The sequence below is a fragment of the Canis lupus genome, chromosome 16, assembly GCF_011100685.1.
Source record: "Canis lupus familiaris isolate Mischka breed German Shepherd chromosome 16, alternate assembly UU_Cfam_GSD_1.0, whole genome shotgun sequence".
Taxonomy (NCBI): Eukaryota; Metazoa; Chordata; class Mammalia; order Carnivora; family Canidae; genus Canis; species Canis lupus.
Genome location: NC_049237.1, coordinates 15,204,000 through 15,213,412, shown reverse-complemented (window position 1 = coordinate 15,213,412; position 9,413 = coordinate 15,204,000). Strand labels below are relative to the sequence as shown.

Sequence of the window (9,413 nt, the reverse complement as noted above, 5' to 3'; positions counted from 1 at the left end):
CGCTGGGCGCAGGCGCGAACTACACTTCCCAGAGGGCGCCGTGGCGCGGGCCGGGGGGCGGAGCCGGGGCCGTCTCCCCGAAGCCTCCTCCCCACCTGCTTCTCTCAGGACCCCAGGAAACTGCGGGGAGGGGCTCCGCGCCGGGTCCCGCCTGGTGGCCAGCTTGCGGGTGTGTTTGTCCGAGGTACGCATCCGTCCGTCATCATCCATCCATCACCCATGCGTGCATCCAACAGTTAGTGAGCGCATCCTCTGTGCCAGGTGCGGATGCTCAGATGAAGCGGGACCCGCCTCTCCCAGAGATCACATCCCGTAAACCAACCGTTTCCGAGGCCAAGGGGAGGTGTGTGTGTTGGGGGAGGGGGCGGGGGGGCTGCAGGGCGGACGGCGCGGCCCCGCGGTCTGCGGTGGGTGCCAGACCCCCGCACATCCAGATCTGCCACCCAGACTTGTGCCCCTCGCTCACCAGAGCATTGAGCCCGGTCATGACATCTCGTGTGACCAATTGCTGGTCGATTTGGTTGATTTAGGTGACCCCAGAAGCTCCTGGAACGTAAGAGGGCCTCAAATAAGTGTGTGATGAGTGAACAAAGCATGAGCCCCTTCACTTCCTGGCCAGGACGCGGCGGGCTGGCGGTGGGGGGCAGGTCCGCCGAGGACTGGGAGCCTCGTCCCGTCTCTGGAGGACCACCCCCTGTTGGAACAGCTCAGAGAAGGTGGGCGTGTGGAGCTCACCCCGCTCTGTGAGACAGAAGCAGGGGTGCAGCGAGGCGGAGAGGCCCGCCGCGGGGGGAGCCCGCTGCCCCCCATTTCCCTGCCCCGTAGGTTCTCTTCCTCTGGAATATTTGGGGAAAGAGAATTTCTCGCCCAGAAGTCTCAGTGCTGTTCCCGGAAGCAGCTCTGGCCCCCCGTAGGTCTCTCCTGGCCTTGCTACTGGTCACCTCCCGGAACTCTGGGGTACAGGGTTGTCATCCTTGGCCTGGCCTCCACGGAAAGGCGTGAGAGGAGACCACTCTCAGTTCCTGCCCAGCTTCACCCCCGGGCCAGGCCCCCTCCTTCATACCTAAAGAATCCCTGGCACAGGACCCGTGTGTGTGTGTGTGTGTGTGTGTGTGTGTGTGTGTGTGTGAACCGGGTGTAGGAGGATGTGAAGATGTCACAAGCTTCTCACTGCTTGGAAAAGGAAAGCTTAAGTTCAGCATCTGATCTCAGGATCCCTAAAGGACATAGAGCCAGTGGTAAGCCCCTTGCCTGTGCTGTGTGACCCACGTTCCTGCTGAGGTAGACTTCCTCCTAGTAGCCAATGTCACCCTTCTCCCAGAGCCTGCCTGCACCCCACCCTCCATCTCAGGATCCCTAAAGCTTTAAAATCACTTAATTTAGAAAAAAGTAATGCCTCTACCCAAGACACACCTTTACTGCTGCATGTAGAATCTTGACACCTCTTTGACTCAACCTCACCCTATCTAAGTAGGCTTAGACCCTGCTTGTAGACTCTGGCTCAGCCATTCCTAATATTAATTCACCAACATCCAATTTGCTGAATGACCAGTTTGCCAAAACTCAATTTGCTGAGTGGCCAATTCTCCCCATGATTGAGAAACCTTCCTATCCCTCTACCCCCAAAGTTTTATTAGTACCTCTGACCCTATTCCTGCATCACCCCTGTCTCTGTATCCGCATCGCAAGATGATTGTGGAGAACTGTCCTAAATTCCATTTAAAGTGTTTATGTGGCAGTTCTGGACACGGACAACGGTAGGAGTGCAGATGGAACAGATTTTTTTTTAATTCTCAATAATTCAGATGGGTTTGGAGCAAATCAATAATCAGTGGTTTCATTTTCATCATATTTGGCTTTTGGCTACCTGGCTATTCTGTGAATTGATTTTTGGTGAATAAGCCAGCTAAAGTTTTCCCAAATAAATTGGCTAGCTTCCTTTTATAGATAAATGGTACTGTCCACTGCTCCATGTGAAAATGGCTGCAATTTTAAAATATTTTCTATTTTTCATTATTTCTTTTTCTACCCATGAGGTTATTTAAAAGTACTTTTTAGTTTCAAAATGTATGGGTCCTTTTTAGAGTTATCTTTTTGTTATTGAGTTTTACCTTGTACTAAGAGAATGTGGTATATAATGTCACTTTTTGTTTAGGATTTTCTGAGACTTGCTTTGTAATCAAGTATGTAATAAATGTTTGAAACTTTGCTTTGAATGAGCATGTGTATTCTAATGTTGGCTGTAGGGATCTAGTTAGGTCTATTAAATCAAATTTATTGATTGTGTTATTTGTGTCCTCTCCATCTTATCATTTTATGCCTTTTGATGTATCAGTTACTAAGAAAGATGTATTAAAATATATTAATGTTGTGGATTTGTCCATTTCTTCCTGTATTTCTGACAATTTTTGCCTTATATATTTTGACACTGTGAATACAAGTACAGAATTGTATTTTTCTGAGAAAGTTCATTTTATTATTATAAAGCAACAGTCTTTGCCCTAGGAATACCTTTAGTCTATAATTCATTTTATCTGATATCAATATAGCTAAACTAACTTTATTTTGGTCAGTATTCATTTGGTGTATATTTTCCCAACTTTTCACTTTCAAACTTTTTATTTATGTTTCAGGAGAGCATTTTCTAAGACCATATAGCTAGAGTTTGTTGTTGAATCCAGAATGACAATTTCTGTCTCAATTGGCAAATAGTCCAGTTGTATTTATTGTGATTAGTAATATATTTTTATTCATTTCTACCATCGTTTTTGTGCTTTCTATTTATTCTGATGTTTTCCTATGCCTTTCTTTCCACTCTTCTATTCGATTGATCACTTTTTCTTTATACACCTTTGAGGAATTCACCTTGATTCACATCTTTCTACTAATTTGAAAACTATTTAATTTAGTCTTCCTTTTCTATATATCTAGGGATAGCTCTTTAAATTTTTACACACACATCTGATTTGATATAGTCTAACAATAATTAGTATTTCCACCCTCTTTCCACACAAAAGAAGGATTTCAATGTATTAGTTCAATCACATCATTCCCCTGTCTTCTGTGTAATTGTTCTCTATGGTTAAATATTATTTTTAAGCCCTCCTCAGCTCTTTTTTTTTTTTTTTGTCTTGTATAATTGGTGCTGTTTGGATTTACCAATGTGCTCACTAGTATCTTTGTTCACTGTTTTTCCTCTTGCCTCTTTCCCCTTCCTTTTGGGTTCAGTGTTCTTCTTTTGGAATTACAAGTTTTAAAGGTTCTTCCAGCAAGGATATCTTAGAAGTAAATTATTTCAGCTATATTTCTGTCGCTTTTGACTGATAGTTGAACTGAGTAGAGAATTCTAACTTATGGTCTTTCACTCAGAATACTTTATTCCATTGTCCACCAACCATCATTGCTTCTGTTGAAAAGTCTGCTGTCATTCTAATTATGCCATCATTGTACCTGATGTGTCTTTTCTATTTAGCTGTTTTTAAGATCATCCCTTTGGGGACGCCTGGGTGGCTCAGCTGTTGAGCGTCTGCCTTTGGCTCAGGATGTGATCCCAGGGTCCAGGGATCGAGTCCTGCATCAGGCTCCCTGCGGGGAGCCTGCTTCTCCCTCTGCCTGTGTCTCTGCCTCTCTCTGTGTCTCTCATGAATAAATAAATAAACTCTTAATAAGAAAGATCAGCCCTTTGTCTATGGTATTATGAAGACACTGCAATGGGCCTAGGTGTGGCTTTATCTCTTTTGGGATTCATTCCTTAAATCCGAGGTCTTTGTACAAGCCTGGAAATTTCTCAGCTATTATATATTTTAATGTTGCTTCTCCCTTGTTATGTTTTATACTTGTAGAATTCATATTTGACATTTATCAGAACTCTATTCTAGTCTTAGCCACTCTTTTTTGTTTTGCATTTTTTTTTACACATTTGCATTTCATTCCTGGAATTTTTAAAAGATTTATATTCTATTTCATTTACAAATCTCTCATCTTTCTGTCTAATCTGCTATTATACTATTAATTTCAGTGATTGTATTTTTCATTTTATATGTATCTGCTTCATATTTTTGAAAGTCATATATTCTCATACATTCAATTTCCTATGACTTTAATAATTTTGACCACACTTACTTCATAGTATCTATATGGTAATTCTCCTGTCTGACATTCTTTATTGTGTCTGGTGGTCTTCACTCATGGTTGGCTGATTCCTTGTTTACTTTATTATTTTTAATTGTGAACCCACTTTAAGACAGGTTTCATCCATGGGAATTCTGTGTGGCCTGACTTGCAGATGTGCCCTTCAGAGTTTGTGTCTGCTTCTCCACAATCATTGTTAGCCTGGGCACACTTTTTATGTCAACTTTTAGCTTGGGGAATTTCTGAACCATGCAGGTAGCATAAACTCAAAGTTCTAACAAGTATAGATCTGTGGTTATGAATTTTCAGGGGAGATTCCCTTCCTCCCTGAGAAGAGAAAGACCTCTTGTCTGTTTGTGCTGGTATTTTACTAGCCCACCCTTCTACTAATGGTGTGGCTCTCTGGGAATATGACTTTACTTGCAAGAGGGGTGTTTCAGATCTAGACCTAATCTGGATCCACATGGCTCTTAAAACTCATCACCTCAGCTGTCCCACCATAACCACAGGCATTCTTGGGGTTAAGACTTTAGTTTATTCCCCAATCAAGATATCTTTTATTGTCATGAGAGCTCATCTATACCTGTGATTGGATATTTGTTTGACAGCATTTGATAAAGTGATATTTTATCTTTCACTTCTGGGTGTTTTGAGGTAGAAGGAGTTTTAGATTATCTAATCTAACAGATTTCTGTAACAGAAATCTTTTTATTTTAAAATGACCCTCTCTTTTGTCTAGCAATCCTTATCATACACTTGACCATTTCTTCATTTGACTGTTTTACCCACCACAGACAGTTCTTCCCAACTATGTCTTTCCTGTGTCTGGCATTGAGTGGGAATCAAAAATGTCTTGAGTGAATGGATGATTCTAGATAAACAGGTGGATGTCAGCCACTGCTTTGATGTCAGGAAGCATTGTGAGGATGGAGTAGGGGCCAAAGAGCCCATCCATGCCTCTTTGGGGGAAGATGGATTAGAAACAGTGGTGTGGTTCGCACCAGAGAGTCACTTGTTAGCATATCTTCTTCATCCCATGTTCGAAGATCTTATGTTTGTAGCTTGAAATTGGTCACAGTGAGATTATTTGTACCATGAAACTGGAAAACACTAAAAATAAAAAATACCCTCCACCAAGAGCTGGTTGTTAAATATTTACCAGCATATCACTGATGTAGAACAATAAAAACATGTAGAAAAAGTACGCCTATGTAGAACAAGACCCATGGTAAGTGAAATATGAAGTCAAAGTTGGAGGAATCTATCACTGTGGGGCTGTGGTGTTCGGTGACAGGGTTTTAAGGTACCCTTGACTTTTTTTTTTTTTTTCCAGATTTGGGAAGTCTCAATATCCCCAGGCTCAGTATTAGGGAAAGGAGCTGAATCTTTAGTACCAGCTTCCCTGAACAAAAGTGGGAAATGGCAGGGGGCACCTGGATTTGAACCAGGGACCTCTTGATCTGCAGTCAAATGCTCTACCCCTGAGCTATACCCCCTGATGTAGGTGTGGGCCTAAGTAATACCTTTAACCTGTGCAGCCACACCCAACACCTATAAATTTTTGTCATAAATGTTCATTGGCTGGGCCTCCTGGAAGCTGCCAAGACTACCTCACCACAATTTTACCTCTCTGATGCAAAATGAGCAAAAGCCTCCCCCCCTCCCTGTAGCTGCCTCCCTGCTTTTTTCTAGAAGAGCACTGATCCCAACATTTAAAGCTGGAAGGGTCTTCAGAGTCACTAGTCTGTGCCATTCACAGCGAACATCTGAATGCAGATATTCAGGATTACTAGTCTTCCACCACACAAAGCCCTCTATTGATAGGATCAGAACCTAAATCCACTCTTTCTGACTTTATTGAACCAATGATTCTCTTAACTTCTTCACATCCCTATCTTCCATCAGTCAAAAAATGTAAAGGCCACACAATTGGAGCCATCTGAATAGATTTATACAAACCTGAAGACCAGCAGAGGGACTAGAATGCAGGCTTCTAGAGCATGAATATGCCACACAGCTCAAAGACCACAAGGGGAAAGCTAATGGAGGACACCAGGATTTGACTTGGTGCATGGACTACATTGGGCCAGTCTCAGATTTTTGTACTTAGGAATCATCTCAGGAGCTTGTCAAACATGCAGATATGATCTGGGGTTAGGAACAAACTCCTTATGGAAAGTCAGGAGACCCTCTTTGAGAAACACTGTCCGCAGAACCATCATGGCTTCCTTTTGTACCACCTGGAGAAAGACTCAGGTACTGAAACACCCAAGAAAGGAATGGGTTCGGAATTGGAGCACCCCCTCCAGGATCAATCAGGATTAAAACCAAAGACGATGGTCAAACTGCTTGTCATCTGAACTCTGCCCTAGATCAGTGTTTCTTAATTTTAAGGTGCCTCAGAATCATTTGGAGGGCTTGTTAAAACTAAGATGGCTGGGCTCCACCCCTAAAAGTTTGTAAGGACAAGGTCTCAAGTAATCCTGGGGCCTCACCTTGAGAAGCACCACTCTAGACCTCTACACATCTGCAGCCACAGCCAGGGCACCTGTTCACCGGTGCCTCTTCTGCATGGTCACCAGGCACTGATGCCTTCACTCCACCAAAGACAGTGTCCTGAGGTCCCTCTCCCCTTTCTCCTAGTGCCTACCTGGGACCACTGGGATGCTCTCAGTTGTTAGTCAGTCACCTTCTCACTTTGCCATTTAGGAAACCAACACCCAAGAAGCCTTCCACCCCTCACCAATATGGGGAGAACTTGTTCAAGCAAGTAAAGCCAGAGATGCACCTGTTTTGTTTGGAGCAGCCCAGTGTGAGTTCAAAAGCTGAATTCATCTCAGAAAAGTCAGGCTTGAGGGGATTGGTTGTAGAATTATTCCTATTTACAAATGAAATAGAAGGCGAGAAGGTATCCTTGGCCCCACAAAGGAAAGTATCCAGGTGAGAACATGGAAATGTGGAGTTCTCCAGAGATGCATCCGAACATCCTTGTCCTTGGAGATTTCCTTAACAGAAATTTGCTTTTATTCTTAACTTGCTGTTTTGTTTAGTTTTGTTTTGTTTTTAAGCCATGAATTGTGAGGGAGACAGATAATTAACAAAAATCTGTATTACTATAATGCAGGTCGTAATGGGGACTGCGAGGAAAACAGAGCAAAGCAAGGGGATAGAAATGACAGGGTGCAATTTAGACAGAGCCACCAGAGGAGGCCTAACTGATGAGCTAATGGCAAGCAGAGCCCTGAGTGCAGGGGAGAAGCACCGGACGGCTCTGAAGTGGCACCCTTGGAGGAACACTGAAGATCAGTGTGGCTGGAGGCAAAAAGGGAAGGAGTTAGGGGAGGAAGCAGCCAGGGCCAGCTCCTATAGATCCTGTAGGCTGCAGCATGGACTGAGATTTTGCTCTCAGGGGAGCAAGACTACCAAGCCGATCGGGAAACATTTCCTGACTCATGTCTGAAATACACATAGGGGAAAACCTGTCAGGAGAGTATGATAACAGGTCACATGGGCCTGGACCAAAAGTCATGGTAGTGGGCCACGGGAACTGCTCAGATGCACACACGTCTGACACCAAAGCCGACAGGACTTGCTGCTGGCTTTGGATGCAAAAGATAGAGGTGACCTGGCAGGTATTTGGCCTGAGTTACTGGGAGAATCATACCACTTAGGTGGGCAATGCAGGTGGAGTGGGGAGCTGGCCTGGGTGAGAACTAATAATTCTCTTTCTCCCATATTCTGTTTGAAAGGCCTAGTAGATCTCTGAATGAAGATATCAAGTATGAGGTCCTGGCTCAGAGAGGAGGCTGCAGGGCTCACTGGCTCATCCATGTGCATTTCAAGTCTCTTCCCCACACGATTCAGCTGTGGATTTAATGAGATTCTGCTTTCTGATCTTGTACATCTCAAATGTCCTTTCTTTGCCCTTTTTTTTTTTTTTTTTAATATGATAGTCACACACAGAGAGAGAGAGAGAGAGGCAGAGACACAAGGCAGAGGGAGAAGCAGGCTCCATGCTCCGGGAGCCTGACGTGGGATTCGATCCCGTGTCTCCAGGATCGCGCCCTGGGCCAAAGGCAGGCGCTAAACCGCTGCACCACCCAGGGTTTGCCTTTATGCTTAAATATTATTTTCCCTGGGTTCAGAATTCTAGGTTGGAAGTTGTTTTTCTTCATATGTAAAAAAATACTTATTTTATAATAATAGAAAATATCAATAAAGACAACTATATTATTCAATTATTCATATCACCAAAGTGTCAAAAGTTTTTTAATTTCAAAATGCCATGGTTCAAGGGTCTACACAGCAGAAAGGTTATGTACATCGGTGCTTAATACTTTGAATTATAATTCTCAACTACAACTTATTTTTTTTAAATAACACAGTAAAGGAAGGAATTACATGATTTAGAAAATATGCATTTTAAACAATCCTGAATAACTATGACTATCCTGGGTTTAATGTGAGAATATTTAGGTCAACACACAATGCAAACAGTACATTTGAGGCTGTGGCGATTTGAGATATACTTTGAGTTTTTTACTTTGGGGAAAAATGTGTGTGTGTATGTGAGGTTCCTACTAAAATATAAATCTGCCTGTTAGATCGCTTTAATTTTACATTATATGGGGTTTTTTACTTAAATATACAATTTTAAAAATAAGAATGTTTTCCTGATAATAAAGCAACAAAGATGGTATAGATCACCGGACAAGATGGATGAATAACTAATTGCGCATAGAAGAAAAACAAAACAAAACAAAACCAGCCCAGCTGAAACATAGCCTGTAGAGGAGTCGGTAGAGGAGGCTGATGACCAGAAGCATGCAGTTCCGCAGATTTCCTGAGAATGAATGGCAGTTAGTGTACTGGACACTGGGGTAGTGCAACCTTAGTGAAAAGAAGCAAGTTAGGAAACTCTAGCGGCTGTGGGGGTATAGCTCAGGGGCAGAGCATTTGACTGCAGATCAACAGGTCCCCGGTTCAAGTCCGGGTGCCCCCTGTCGGTTTTCTTTCCTGGTCATTGTGAATGACCTGAGTGATTTCACTCCGTCTATTATTAGGTGGATTTTAAAGTTGGGCTGGCTCCCTCTTGAAGGGCTCCGCGGACAGAAAGTGCGAGAGGGTGAAAAGGTGGAAAGGCCACCTTGTTAAGAATTGGAGGTTTTGTGGTGACCCTCTGACCGGCGAGCGTGCTTGGGGAGTTCCCTTCTCTAGGGAGGGAGCGGCAGTTAGGGGTGCGTGCGGGAGCCGCGCGGGGGCGCTGCTCGTGAGCACCGGCC

The 9,413-nt window shown here is 43.6% G+C and overlaps 2 non-coding genes across 2 annotated transcripts; one reads left to right on the top strand and one right to left on the bottom strand.

The window, feature by feature from the left end:
• Positions 1-5,555: 5,555 nt before the first annotated feature.
• TRNAC-GCA lies at positions 5,556-5,627 on the bottom strand. The gene has a single exon. It is a non-coding gene; the product is annotated as a tRNA-Cys (tRNA).
• Positions 5,628-9,061: 3,434 nt separating this feature from the next.
• TRNAC-GCA lies at positions 9,062-9,133 on the top strand. Its single transcript has one exon. It is a non-coding gene; the product is annotated as a tRNA-Cys (tRNA).
• The last annotated feature ends 280 nt before the right edge of the window (positions 9,134-9,413 follow it).